Source organism: Marmota flaviventris, chromosome 11 (assembly GCF_047511675.1).
Source record: "Marmota flaviventris isolate mMarFla1 chromosome 11, mMarFla1.hap1, whole genome shotgun sequence".
In the NCBI taxonomy this organism is placed as follows: domain Eukaryota; kingdom Metazoa; phylum Chordata; class Mammalia; order Rodentia; family Sciuridae; genus Marmota; species Marmota flaviventris.
The window spans coordinates 90,491,100-90,505,394 of NC_092508.1; positions in this window are offsets into that span (position 1 = coordinate 90,491,100).

Sequence of the window (14,295 nt, forward strand, 5' to 3'; positions counted from 1 at the left end):
CAAATAGTTCTTAATAGAAGCTGATGTCAACCTAACACTGATTGGTCAACTGAAGATGCAATACTATTTTATTTTATTTTTTACTTTTCGGTACTGGGGATTGAACCCAAGGATGCTCTCACTACTACTGATATATATCCTGAGTTCTTTCCTTTTGTTATTTTGAAACAGTGTCTCACTAAGTTGCTGAGGCTCACCTTGGACTTGGCAATCCTCCTGTCTCAGCCTCCTGAGTCACTGGGATTACAGGTGTGTGCCACCACACCCAGCTGAGATATTATTTTATTGAGTACAGTGGATAGTATCTTTTTACTGTTATTGGAAACCAACTTACCTGGAAAATGAAACATTTTGGTGCACTGAATTTTTGGTTACCTGAAAGCTCTTATAATCAATTATTTGACTCATCTTAGTATATAATTTAGAAGTACAAAGAACATAAACAAATCAGAGGATAGGGTTTCAGCAAAGATACCAATTGTCAATAAACATGGACAAAGAAGTTACGAGGGATTGTAGCTAACTAATACTGACCCCAGAATATATCTCTAACAACCATTAATTCATTAAACAAATAATTATCAAATATCTGTTCTGTGCCAGGCATGGGGAATAAATTTTCTAAATAGGGAGAGGGGAGGATTCAATAAAATATTACACAAATAAATATTTAATCACACACAGCTGAATTAATGTTATAAAAACAGAGGATAACAGACCAAGTATAGCAAGGGCCCTATTCTCTACTGGTAGTTACGAGTTTTATTTGGGGACCTGACATATAACCTAAAATCAAGCAAAAAAAAAAAAAAATAGCACTAATTTTTTTTTAAAGAGAGAGAGATAGAGAGAGAGAGAGAGAATTTTTTTTAAATATTTATTTCTTTTTTAGTTCTCGGCAGACACAACATCTTTGTTTGTATGTGGTGCTGAGGATCGAACCCGGGCCGGACGCATGCCAGGTGAACGCGCTAACACTTGAGCCACATCCCCAGCCCAGCACTAAAAATTTTTTCATAGCACAATTTCTGAATTTTTAATTTTTATGATTTGATCCTACTTTTAAAAGAAATATTAAAATTCTGACTACCTTGGTTGGACCTCCAAAATTTTTGACATTCTTGATGTCTTGGACTTGGAAAATATTTAAGTTCTTTGTTCTGAAGTATAGATATAGATATAGATATAGATATAGATATAGATATAGATATATAGATTCAAAAGGTGAATATCAACTGAAATTCCAATCCTAGCAAGCTCGAGGTTTTCCAAACCATTTATGTGTATTACAAACTCCTTTTTTATCTCAGGAATTCCCTTTTACTCTGATCTTTGTCTGCTGAATCCTGGGAGACAGTTTCCCTTTTATCTTTCTTAATTCCAAATTAGTTTTAGCCAAGAAGAAAATTGCACATATCCAGGAGATTATGTACAACTTCTGTCTGACTCAATTTTACAGCAGGTACTTGATATCATTCCAAAATGTCTACTAGCAAGTGTGGTAAATGTTAAAAAGAAAATAAAAGCATAGCATAACTTCATTACTTTTATTTATAGTCATTATTGTTTTGAAATAATCTTATCAGCCTTATTTCTCCAATGTAGAGTCATCTATTATGTTTTAGGTTATTTTCTGTTTGTCTACATCTCTGTTAAATTTCACTTTACATTTTCTAATAAATATGCAGGGAAAAGCATCTTTTCCAGAATTCCAGTAGATGGCAGCATAGAGCTACTGTTCTGGCAGGGATGCCCCATCTTTCTGCTGAGCAAAGTCAATAGTGATACACTTTAGCAAGTCCCTAATACCGAATCTGAGCTGGGTCTGTGAGCCAAGTCCAACCCAACTGATAAATATAACATCTCCAAATGTTCCTGTGCAGCAGCCAATGGGTGTTCAGAGTGACCATTATAACGCTGGAAATAGCAAGTCAAAGGAAAACATGTGCACTTCTTACACACTATCTGGTTCACTGGCATCACTTGGAAAGCAGTAAAAGAAACATTTATGAACCTGAATATTCCTTTTTGGTCAGTTTAGGGAAAGGAGCTAGAAACGTAAGTGCTACCCACAGGTTTTTGTTGTTTTTGTTGTTGTTGTTGTTTTCTTTTTAAACCAGGAGTGATACTAAAAATAGTAAACTGCTGGCACAACACAGGGCTCTCTGCCACCAGAAAGTTGCCTGGCCAGAAGCAACAGGAGAAGAAGCCGATAGCCTTACCATGTTTGAGGGCAGAATCTCAGCCCTCCTGCCTGGGATAACTATATAGAGTCCTGGAATCACATGGCCAGGACATCTGGGGACAACTTTCAATCACTCCCCTAATCCCATCTTTTCTGACCCTCAATTTTCTCACTTGTAAAACAACAATAATGAGCCTTTCTCTGCTTACCTTGTAACCCTGTGGAAGGGACCAGAAGAAGGAAAGAATGGTCTTGAGGCAGCAGAATCTGGTGTCAGGGTAGTTGGCTCTGAGCCACCGGTATGGGCTTGAATCCCACCCCACATCATCAAATGTTTAACTTTGGACAAATTATTCAAGCTCTCTGAGTGTGGATTGTCTCCACTAGCTCTGATAATAAAAAGTATATTATAGGGCTAGAATATAATTATTCTTTTCCTCTGTTTATTACATTTATCTATTATTATTGAGGGACGAAATTTGCCCTGGCCTTGTCATTAAGCATCACTATGGACTTGGGTAGGTCATACCACCTCTCCAAGTCTCAGCTTCCTCATCACTAAAACTAGTTGAATTTTGACTACATCTAATTCAGTTATATATATAGTTGAAATGCACCATATAAAATGAGAGTTCTTACTAACTGGAAACCTAGAGATATGAGATGAACTTTGCTGACAGGTACTTCATGGAAGTGGCAAGCTTAGAGAGGGAATTTGAATCAGAGAGTTGTTTCCATGAAATCTACATAGAGCTGAAAGAAATATTTTTAATGACAATGTGTATAGTTTAAGAGTTTTTATTTTTTATGTTTTCTAATATTTATTAAATTTTAATTTTGCCTGGAAATCTATTAATTAAAAAGCTGGAACCTAAATTTTCTGTCTTATAAATTTATTTTACAAAGGTGCTCACCACCAATGAATTGGTCAGGAGCAAGTGCTTTATCATAGATAGAGAAACATTCCTGTGAAATATAGAAAGGTGAATTGAACCAAGAATTTTCCTACAGGAGTCTAATAGATCCATCAATTAATACAACATTAATTTGCATGTATGCACAATTTAAATAATTGTGTTTTAGCTAAAATAAATCTCAAGTGCATTTTCTGGCCCAAAGTAGGTGGTGTATTTTAGATCTTTCTCTGCATTTCCAAAAGTGCAAATGTCACAAGGAAGAATGACATGTCTCTGGGTTTTTATGGAGATTCCCAAATGTGTCAGCAAAATGCTTCTGCCTATGTATCTTTGGACAGAACTTAGGCAAATGATCAAAAAGGGGTTTTAAGATATCTCTTGGCCTGAAAAAAAAAAAACTACTTCATGAATACTTTGGGTTCTACTTCTAAGAAGGAAGGAGAGAGAATAAATGATAGGAGGAGAAACTCATATCTCTGCCACATTGAGATACAAATGGCACATTAACAAAATTAACTTGCAATGGAAAGTCCATGAAACAACAGAGATAAAATACTCAGGGAATTAAGAAGATAGCAGTGTGTTCCTGTTCCTATGAGAATCCCCCATCAAGAAGGAAAAAGGTAATGTGTTGGGAGAGAGGAAGGTGGTGAATTAGAGGAAAGATGTGCTTCAGCAGTCCCCGGCACCAGACTTAAAGCAGGAAGACTTCTCCTCAGAGAGGTGTGTGACTCAGGAACTCACTGAAATTCAACACTGGACAGTGAAAGAAACCAGAGTCACAGAAAATCAGAAACTTTGAACAGAATGTAAGAAATAATAGATCAGAGTTGCTCTAGTTTGACTAGCAGCAAAGGCAGCTCTGGCTGCTGAGGGGAGAAAGAGTGCTGGCAGAAAAAGAGGAAAGTTGACCCCCCCCCAAAAAAAAAAAGAGGGAAAAAAATGTGACTTGGAGAAACCTGTGAATAGAATGAGAGGCTAATATTAATGGACCCAGGGTCAGTGGAGGAAGTTGTTGAGTGAAAAGCAACTAAAATCCTTTGGCCCTCAGACAGATCACAGGGAACTGGGATCACTAGCACAAGAACCATTTATAAGCACTGTGTAATTGTGAGCCAAGGTAGGAGAATGGGAACTTATAAAGAGATTTGCCAGCTGGCTCAGCAGTCACCTGTTATGATCCCCAGAGCGTGCATGGACTCGTGTGGCTAAAATAGGCACAAAGAGATTTGCATCTAGGGGCATCCAGCATCCATATGCCAAGGAGAGAGAGCTCCATGTGATGCTGGACCCCATAAGAACTTTTGGAAAGATAACAATAATAGCCAAATAGGAGTCCCTGCATGACGGGGCAGATACCAGGCAACTCACATCCATAGTGGTGAATGTGAAACCTGTGGAGGTTTAGACCTTACACCCTAAAAGCACGATTTACAGATGTCCAGCAGAGATCAGCATTTCCCCCACCAACAGAGAACATGAATCAAATCTCAGACAACCACCAACAGAATTCCAAAGGTCAGCCAGGACTAAAACCCAACTCCTGGAACTTCTAATTTAGAACTTTATACCACCCCTGCTACAGTATTACACAATTTACTAACACTCCCCAGTTTATCCCAACCTATACTGGAAGACAGGAAGCTGAGAGCTACCACAAGTAGCTTTGGCTTCTGGCCACAATGACTGCCAGTTAAAAGAGGAACACAAAGACATTGGACTTAATAACTCCAAGCCCTTGAACCAAGGTGTTATGGTTTGGATGTAAGGGGTTCCCCTAAAAGCTTGTGAGTGAGATAATGCAAGAAGGTTTAGAGGTGAAATGATAGGGTTATAAGTTGTTTAAACTAATCAGTGCATTAATCCTCTAATAGGTAAACTTGGTGGTAACTCTAGGCAGGTAGGGGTAGCTGGAAGGGGGGGGTTCAAGGAGGGGCGTGCCTTGGGGGGTATATTTTGTTCTGATGAGGAGAGCTCTCTCATTCTCTCTCTCTCTCTGCTTCCTGGGGCCATGTTCTCAGCTGTTTTCCTCTGTCATACTCTTCTGCCATGATGTTCTGCCTCATCCCAGGCCCTAAGGAATAGAGTGAGCTATCTATAGACTGAAACCTCTGAAACCGTGAGCCCCCAAATAAACTTTTCCTTCTCTAAAATTGTTTTTGTCAGTTCTTCGAAGATCCAGAATCACCAAAGCAATTCTGAGGAAGAAGAATGATACAAGAGGCATCATATTATACTACAGAGCTGATCTCAAATTATACTACAGAGCTGTAGTAACAAAAACAGAATGGTATTGGCATCAAAATAAACATGAAGACCAATGGAACAGAAGACTGAGACAAACCCACATACTTGCAGCCATCAGATACTTGAAAAATATGTCAAAATTTTATTTTGGACAAAAGATAGCCTTTTTAACTAATGGTGCTGGGAAAACTAGATACCCGTATGTAGAAGAATGAACTTATATCCATATCTCTAACCCTGCATAAAACTGAAATGAAAGTGGATTAGAGACATACAAAGTGATACATAATGGATATTAAGCATTTGTTTCAATATGCTTAAAAGTAAATCCACACCCTCTCTTCCGCTGATGACAGAGGGATTAAAATTCATTGTCTTTCTTGTATAAAATGATTTACTGAATTATCTATGATTTCTACTTTCTTCACAGAGCTTAATGGCATTGTGAAATAAATTGAGTACAGAATTCATATAGATTTTTGCAGTTCCTCCAAAACAAGATGTAATTTGACATCATATTTTAACAACTTGACTTTATTGACCCCAAAGCATTAAACTGATTTTTTATAGAAATAACAATTTTATTTTCACACTTATATTTAATCACTTCAAATTTTATTAAGTTATATACAACAAGTGAAGCTGGCATAAGCTAGTGTGGTAGTCAACACAAATAATCCTGATAAGCATATGTCTCTATTGGTGAGTAGGTACTTACTTGCTTAGGCACTTAATTAGCCATAAAAGAAATAGTACATTTGTGAGCCTCAGCCAATGTAATATATCTTGTACAAAAAACAGAGATTTTTCCATTACTAAAGCAAACTGCTTAAATAGAAGTTAAATAAAAGGTAATATCCACTGTATTATATATTATTTTGTTTTTTAAAATATTTTTATTAATATATAACTGACAAATATTGTATACTTGTGGTATACAACATGATGTTTTTATATATGTATACATTATAAAACAATTAACTCAAGCTAATTAATGTACCCATCATCTCATGTACACTTTTTTGGGATGGGAACATTTAAGATCTACTTCTTTTTTTTTTTTTTTTTTTGGTACCAGGGATTGAACTCAGGGGCACTCAACCACTGAACCATATTCTCAGCCCTGTTTTGTATTTTATTTAGAGATAGGGTCTCATTATGTTGCTTAGTGCCTTGCCATTGCTGAGGCTGGCTTTGAACTCATCATCCTCCTGTCTCAGCCTCCCTAGCCGCTGGGATTATAGGCATTTATCACTACACCCAGCTAAAATCTACTTTTAAAGCAATTTTCAAGGACTCAATACATTATTATCAATGATAGTCAATAGAAATTTTGCTATACAAATCTGCAGAACTTATTCCTCCTAACTGAAATTCTCTAGACCCTATAACCAGCATCTCCCTATTCCTTCCTCCCTGTCTCTGTCCCCTGACAAACACAACTGCACACTCTGCTTCAATGAAGTTAACTTTTTTATATTCCATATATTAGTGAGAGCATGTAGTATTTGTTTTTCTGTGCCTGCTTTATTTCACTTAATATAATGTCCTCCAATGTTATTTAGATTTGTCCTACCTTCTCCCTCATCATTTTCCTTGAATTTTTTTCAAACATTTTCATTGAATGCTTTCATTCACCTCCGCCAAGTTACATTATTCCTATTTACCAACACTTAATCCATGGATTGCCATTACACTAACCCCAGGATAATACACTCTATTTTCTTTTAGCTTATACGTTGGCACATGCTTCATATGCTCTTCCAAAGTTCCAGAACACTAAGTGAAAAGAATTTAAGAGATATTAAATGCTTTCAACCTCTACTGCTGTCTAATAGAAACAATATGAATCACAAATGAACATCAGCATTTTCCATTACTAAACAGAAACTTCTCAAAAGAAGAAATGCAAATGGCCAACAAACACATGAAAAAATTTTCAACATCTTTAGCAATCAGGAAAATGCAAATCAAAACTACACTGAAGTTTTATCTAACTACAGTTAGAATGGCAATGATCAAGAATATAAGTAATAAGAAATGCTTCAGAGGGTGGGACAGAAAAGGAAACACACACTGTTGATGGGATTGTAAATTAGTAAACCAGTATGGATATCCATACAGAGATTCCTCAAAAGACTAGGAATGGAACCACCATATGACCCAGTTATACCACTACTTGGTGCTTATTCAAAGTAATTAAAATCAGTGTACTAAAGTAATTACATGCACACCCATGTTTATAGCAGCACAATTCACAATAGCCAAATTATGGAACCAATCTAGGTGTCCATTAACAGATGACTGGATAAGGAAAATATGGTATATATACCCCATGGAGTTTTATTTATCCATAAAGAAGAATGAAATTATGTCATTTGTAAAAAAAAAAAAAAATAGTGGAACTTGAAAGCATTTGTTATGCAACATAAGCCAGACTCAGGACAAAGTCAGCAGTCATATGTTTTCTCTCATATGTGGAAGCCAGAGGGAAAAAACAAGGAGAAAGGGGAGGGATAATCCCATGAAAATAGAAGAGAAACCAGTAGAGGAGAGAAGAGATGCCAGAGGGAGGGAAGAAAGGAAGAAAACAGGAGGTCTTAGGGACTGAAATTAATCAAAGTATGTTATAGGCATGTATAAATATGTAACAAGGAATCCCACCATTATGTATAATTCTAATCCACCAATAAAATACATAAATAACTTCTATAAAGAAAGAATTTTCTTGTAGACATATTAGAAAGTACAAAAGAAATAGATGAAATTATTTTAAAGTAATTGCTTAATTCATTATCTCCAAAATATTATCATTGCAACATGTAAGCAACATAAAAGACAATTATCAATAAAAGACTTTATATTTCTCAAACTGTCTTCAGAATTCAATGTGTTCATCACACAGCACATCTCAGTACAGACACACCACGGTTCACAGCCTGCAGCATGTGTAAGCAACAGTACAAACATAACATAGTCAAGCCTTACAGTTTTCATATACCTAATGGCTTCCTTGATGTTATATTTATCTAATTCAAAAATATAAGCACATATAGAGAAAATGAAAAAAAACTAAGTATGTGTAAGAGAGAGTGCAAATTACTCCTGAAAACAATCACAAATGTGAAAAACTGTAAATAATATTATATTCATGTTTTCAAAAACCCTAAACTTGATAAAATATTGTTTTCAAATATATTCCCTTTATTTTCTTGTTTTTAACATTTTTTTCTGTGTTCTTGAAGTTTTCTTCCTTTTAAAAAAGTTATTATGCATCATTCTCTTTCTCTCTGCATTTAAAATTCTGTGCAGTTTTTCAATACTATTCTCAGAAGAGTAGCAGCTGTCCAAAATATCAGCTTATCAGCATGGGGAAAGAGGAGCACAACCAGTATCTGGAATCATTGTGTATTTAAATACTTCTAATGATCCAAAAGTAGACCTGCCAGAGTCTTTCAGCTGTTGGGAAAGGTAAATGCCAGGTTTATGAATCCATCTACCCCAGATTAACTTATTCTTAATTTTTTTTTTTCAGTAAACTATCCTTTTTAAGGATCTGAACTGTGTTCCTGGGAATGTAACATTTTTTACTTTGAATATAGTATGTTCCTTATATTAGTTTCACCTGAAAACTCAACCAAGTCTAGATATAATGGGAAATCAGAGTATTCTACATTAGAATCAGGTTCAGCAGCCCTCACATAAACAGCCACTCTAGGCACATATGCACGTGAATAAAGTTATGATTTAAAAATAACAGAAAAGAAACTATTTAGACTGGAGAGAATTTGGAACCATGTGGTACCTAGGGGAAAACTTAGGATCTCAAATCACAGCATAGAAATAAAAAGGAAATTGAAAAAGTGAATTAGAGGAGGTGAGGGGGTAATTGAATTATTTCCAGCTAATATCACAGAAATTGGATTGCACCTAATTGTGACCAATCCAGATAGTACCAAATGCTTATGTTAATTGGCACCTCCTTACAGTATAGGAATAACTGGCATACAGGGAAGAGTTATTGGCCGTGTTGATCAGATGAGCCAGAGTTTTGCTTTTAAAATGCACCCAACAATCAACAAGCAAATGACTCCCGGAACAATGTGTGGAGAAACATGCAGAGCCAATTTCTCTCACAGCCAACTACTCACCACGATTTATCATATTTGGCTTCACATTTCTCAGTCTGTTCTGGAACACATTTGACCTGGCTTTGATTGCGCATTTAAAGGCGATCTGTTCTGACTAGGGCTCCCCAGCTGGCCAGAGATTTCCTGGCCTCAGGCCATGCATAACAGGCAGCATCTCTCCATCTCTGCTCACAGACCTTGGCAATTGTTTCACAATGTAAATGAGAACAGGGGAATCTGTGGGGGAGATTTCTCCTGTATGTTTAGTGGTTTCTAGAGTTTGGGTTGTTGTATAAAACAGTTTCGAGGGGGGATTTTCATTACCCACTGTACTTAGCCTGGCACTTAAAGCTCTTTGAAATGGACTCCGAATATAGTTTTATATCTTTGTAAATATTAACACAGTTTCTCCTGGTCAAATTTGTTTATTTAGTATCATCTCCACAAAAGATACTATTCTAACTTTTGCACCCTTGTTCATGAAATGCCCCTCTGCACGTTTCTGGCTCTTTCAATTCCATTCATTCTTCAAGGACTGCTTCCTCCATCAAACCTGCCTGGGTTTCCTTAGTCTCTCTACCCTGCCTGCATTTCTAAGGCACTGACAGGATATAACACATAACTAGTCACTCTGTGTTATTATTCAAGTGTATTTCTGTGCACCTACCATGATGTATGCCCTGTTTTAGGAGCTGGAGGTGCAATAATGAGTAAAAACAGTAGCCAACTACCCTCCCAGAGCTTACAGATTAATAGGGGAGATGCACATCAATGAAATCAAATAGTGTTTTCTCTCCTTTCTGAAGTCCTAGATATACCTCACATTTTACATTTGATATGGATTATGTTCTTATTTTTTTTTTTGTACATTTGTCTACACTCCCTAACTAGACTTAAAATTTTTGTGGAAAAAGGAAAAAAATCTCCCATTAATCATTGACGCATTCTAGGTCCTATGATCTACCACTTCACACATATGACAAGGCGCATGTCACTAACACGTGTTATTTTTAATCCTAACTACAATGCTGTAATTCTATTATTGGTATCTTTGCACATTAGGGATATGAGACCCAAGAGAAATGATGACTGGCTCATGGTCTTGCATAGTTAATGCTGCTAGCCCAGGACATGCACTCTCTATACACGGTTTGAATCCACGAATGATTGACTGAGAGTGGTTGAAATAGGAAGTAGTTTCTAACAACAAACAAGTACACTAACTCATCAACAGAAATAAAACATCTTTAACAATAGCTATAAACAATACACATTCAGAAAAAAATTCTTGTTTACTACAGAGCAATAGTAAAAAAAAAAACAGCATGGAATTGGCACCAAAACAGACTGGTAGACCAATGGTACAGAATAGAGGACACAGAGACTAACCCACAAAATCACAATATCTTATATTAGACAAAGGCACCAAAAACATGCATTGGAGAAAAGATAGCCTCTTCAACAAATGGTGCCAGGAAGACTGGAAATCCATATGCAACAAAATGAAATTAAACCCCTATCTCCCACCATGCAAAAAACTCAATTAAAAGTGCATCAAGGACCTAGGAATTAAACCAGAGACCCTGCATCTAATAGAAGAAAAAGTAGGCCCTAATCTCCATCATGTGGGATTAGGTCCCCAAATGTTTTTAAAAGCTTAAGTTTTTCTTCTTCACTTCGCTAAGATCCCCCTTCCTGAACATGAAAATACACACTTTTATTCTTTCTCAGTGTATTTTCCTGGATGATTTGAGAAATTCTGCTGACGGCATGTAGGAATTCAGAAAGATACCATGCATGTGGAGAGAGCCTTTGATCCACTAGAATGTGTTTAGTGGAGATGCCTGTGGCATGCCCTTCAAATCTGCACAGCCTCCATATCTGATGGAGTAAGCTTGTGTCAAGGGATCCTACCTTTTATCTTTAAATTAGTCTAAAAACTACTTAGGAATTAATGGAACAGAGTGCACTGGCCCTAAAATAACTTTCCATGAACGCATTCCCAAATCCTATATTGCCCTTTATGTTGTAGTTTGAACTGCTATTAACTACCCACAGGCTAAAGAGAGGAACCTGAAGACCCTGTTGTGCTGCAGTCTTAATAAATTCAACAGGAAAAAAAAATCACTTTCCTTGCAAAGTAAAGTAGAAATATCTATTCTTATTTATGTGACTTTTCTTGTTGTTATTTGTTTGTTTGGGATTTGAGGGTCTGAGAAGTCATCAATGATTAGTCAGTTTTAGTAATAAATCCCATCCTAGAGCAATAAAGCAAGATGGAGCATCATCAAATTTCAGTTAAAGTAGGAAGTGTGGATCTACTCTATTATTTTGCCTACAATTGGAATTCTACTTTCTTCTTTTTCCTGTAAGTAAAAAAACAAACAAACAAAACAAAAAAAAAAAACACAATTTAGATCAGAGAGTTCACCCTACAAAGAGGAGGAGGAGCAAAGGCATAGCAATATGAATACAATGAGAGAAAAATTCTAATTTTCTGCATCTGAAAAATGGGAGCAGGAATAGTACTAAACTCAAGACTACCCCACCACAAAACTCTAGAGGCTGCCCATGATTCATAACATTACTGTACATAACACTGTGGACTCATTCATCCTCAGAGGGGACTTAAAAATATCAAATAAGTGTTTTAGTTAGCTTTCTCATCACTGTGACCAAAAGCTTTGATGAGCCAAGAGTGAGAGGAGGAAATGTTTATTCTGGCTCATGTTTTAAGAGGTTCCTTCTGTGGTCAACCTGAGCTCACTCTTTAGCTCTGGGCCCACAAGGAGTCAAAACATCATGGCGGAAGGGTGTGGCAGATGAATACGGTTCAATTCAGGACATGGTAACCAGGAAGCAGAGAGAATGTCTCTCACTGGGGACAAAATATGAACTCCAAGTGCAACCTCTCAATGATCTGCTTCTTCCAGCCACACCTTACCTGTCTAAAGTTAATCCATATCAGCAGATCAATTCACTGATTAAGTTAAAGTTCTCATAACCTCATTGTTTCACCTCTAAACATTCTTGCATTGTCTCACTCATAATCTTTTTGGGGACACCTCACATCTAAGCCTTGATGATAAGGAAATACATTAAGTATAGAACAGTTCTTGTCACATAGTAAATGCTCAACAACTGCTAATTATTTTTTATGAATTTCTAATTTTCTAAATTTTCTTCTCTAATAGTTCATTCTCCAGTACATGCTTCAGTAGTGATTAGACTCCTATTTCACCCACAAATTTTCTTAGAAATTTTATTTGCTATTGAAGCCATTACTCTCTAAAACATCTTCCCTAAGACCTAGATCACTAGCTCTGATTGCTTTCTTTCCGGGGACTCTACCAACCAATGGTCAATGAATTTAGAAAATTATGCTTCTAGATATAAACAGTCCAATATATTTATATCATGTCATGACACACAACTGTTGAGATGAGAACAACCGAGATGTGTTGTCAAAGACTCAGTATGATAAAGGAATGAAAAATAACTCATTAAACATTTTTCATATTAAGTTCTAAGTGATAAAATGCATGATAAATTCTATTAAATTAAATATATTATTAAAATTATTTCTATCTGCTTCTTAAATTGTTAATGAACCTATTGGAAAATTTAACATTGCATATATATCTCATGTGTTTATTGAACTTCCCTAGCTTCAACCATTTTTCTTTTCTTTTCTTTTCTTTTAATCAATATACTAAATCAGTACTTTGAGTGATTTGCAAAAGGCATTTTATCCTTTCTCTGCATTTTCAGCATGAACTGATATCCTGATTAAGTTAAAGTTACCATGATACCATGCATGTGGAGAGAGCCTTTGAGAATGTGTTTAGTGGAAATGCCTCTGAGCTTGGACACTGTGCTTAGTTCCGCCTTCACCCAACTCTCTGGGCCTCCTAGAAACGAACCCAGACATGCCTTCCTCCAGCCAGGTCCATGATGCTGCCCAGGGCTCCTCAGAGCTTCTGAACATCAGAATCACTCAGGTATGAAGCTTTTCAAAATATCCAAGAACAGAAACCAGGCGAAGGTTTCAGATTTTCCACAGATGATTCTAAGGTACAGCCAGAGTTAGTAACCTCCTCCAGATGTTGGTGTTTGAGGCAGTTTAACTATGTTAAATACAGTTGTTCAGTAGAAATGGAAGCATTCTAGTCAGCCATTTCTGTTATGCCTCTACAAGTAATGGGAGAGAGAGCATGTTTACTCCGGAAGGAGGCCATGCCCTGTGCTGGTGAAACCATATAAGTAAGCCTACTTCCTTGGGTCTTCAGGTCAGATTTTACTGAACTGAGAAGCATATTGTTATTTTAGTTTTTTAGGGAAATTTAATACATTAATTATCCATATGATGAATCAATTAAGAAATATAAACAGTATTGCAAGTGGTGACTTTCTCATACTAAGTATTGGTGGTCATTTTCTATTGCTATTTTTCTTTCATCTTTTGCTATTTCCCCACTAACATATCCTAGTGAGCTGCTTATTGATTTTTCACTGATAATGTCAGAGGATGCTTTGGAACAAGTCCCCTTACAGCTAGGAATCAGCCAGAAACTTGCTGGTTTAAGATATCTGTTTGATTTCCTAAGTCAGACCTTGCTGGTAATTTAGAACAGTGCCTGCTTATAGAACCCCTACCATGAGCTTACAAGACTGGGGAGATGGAAAAATTAATATCGTAGCTAAAGAAACTAAAATGGCAAAAAAATAGATCTTTGCATTTAAGAATCCATCTCCTTGGACTCCACTTCCCTAGGTACGTGTATGAAGACACAAATGGTGTGACTCTACTTTGTGT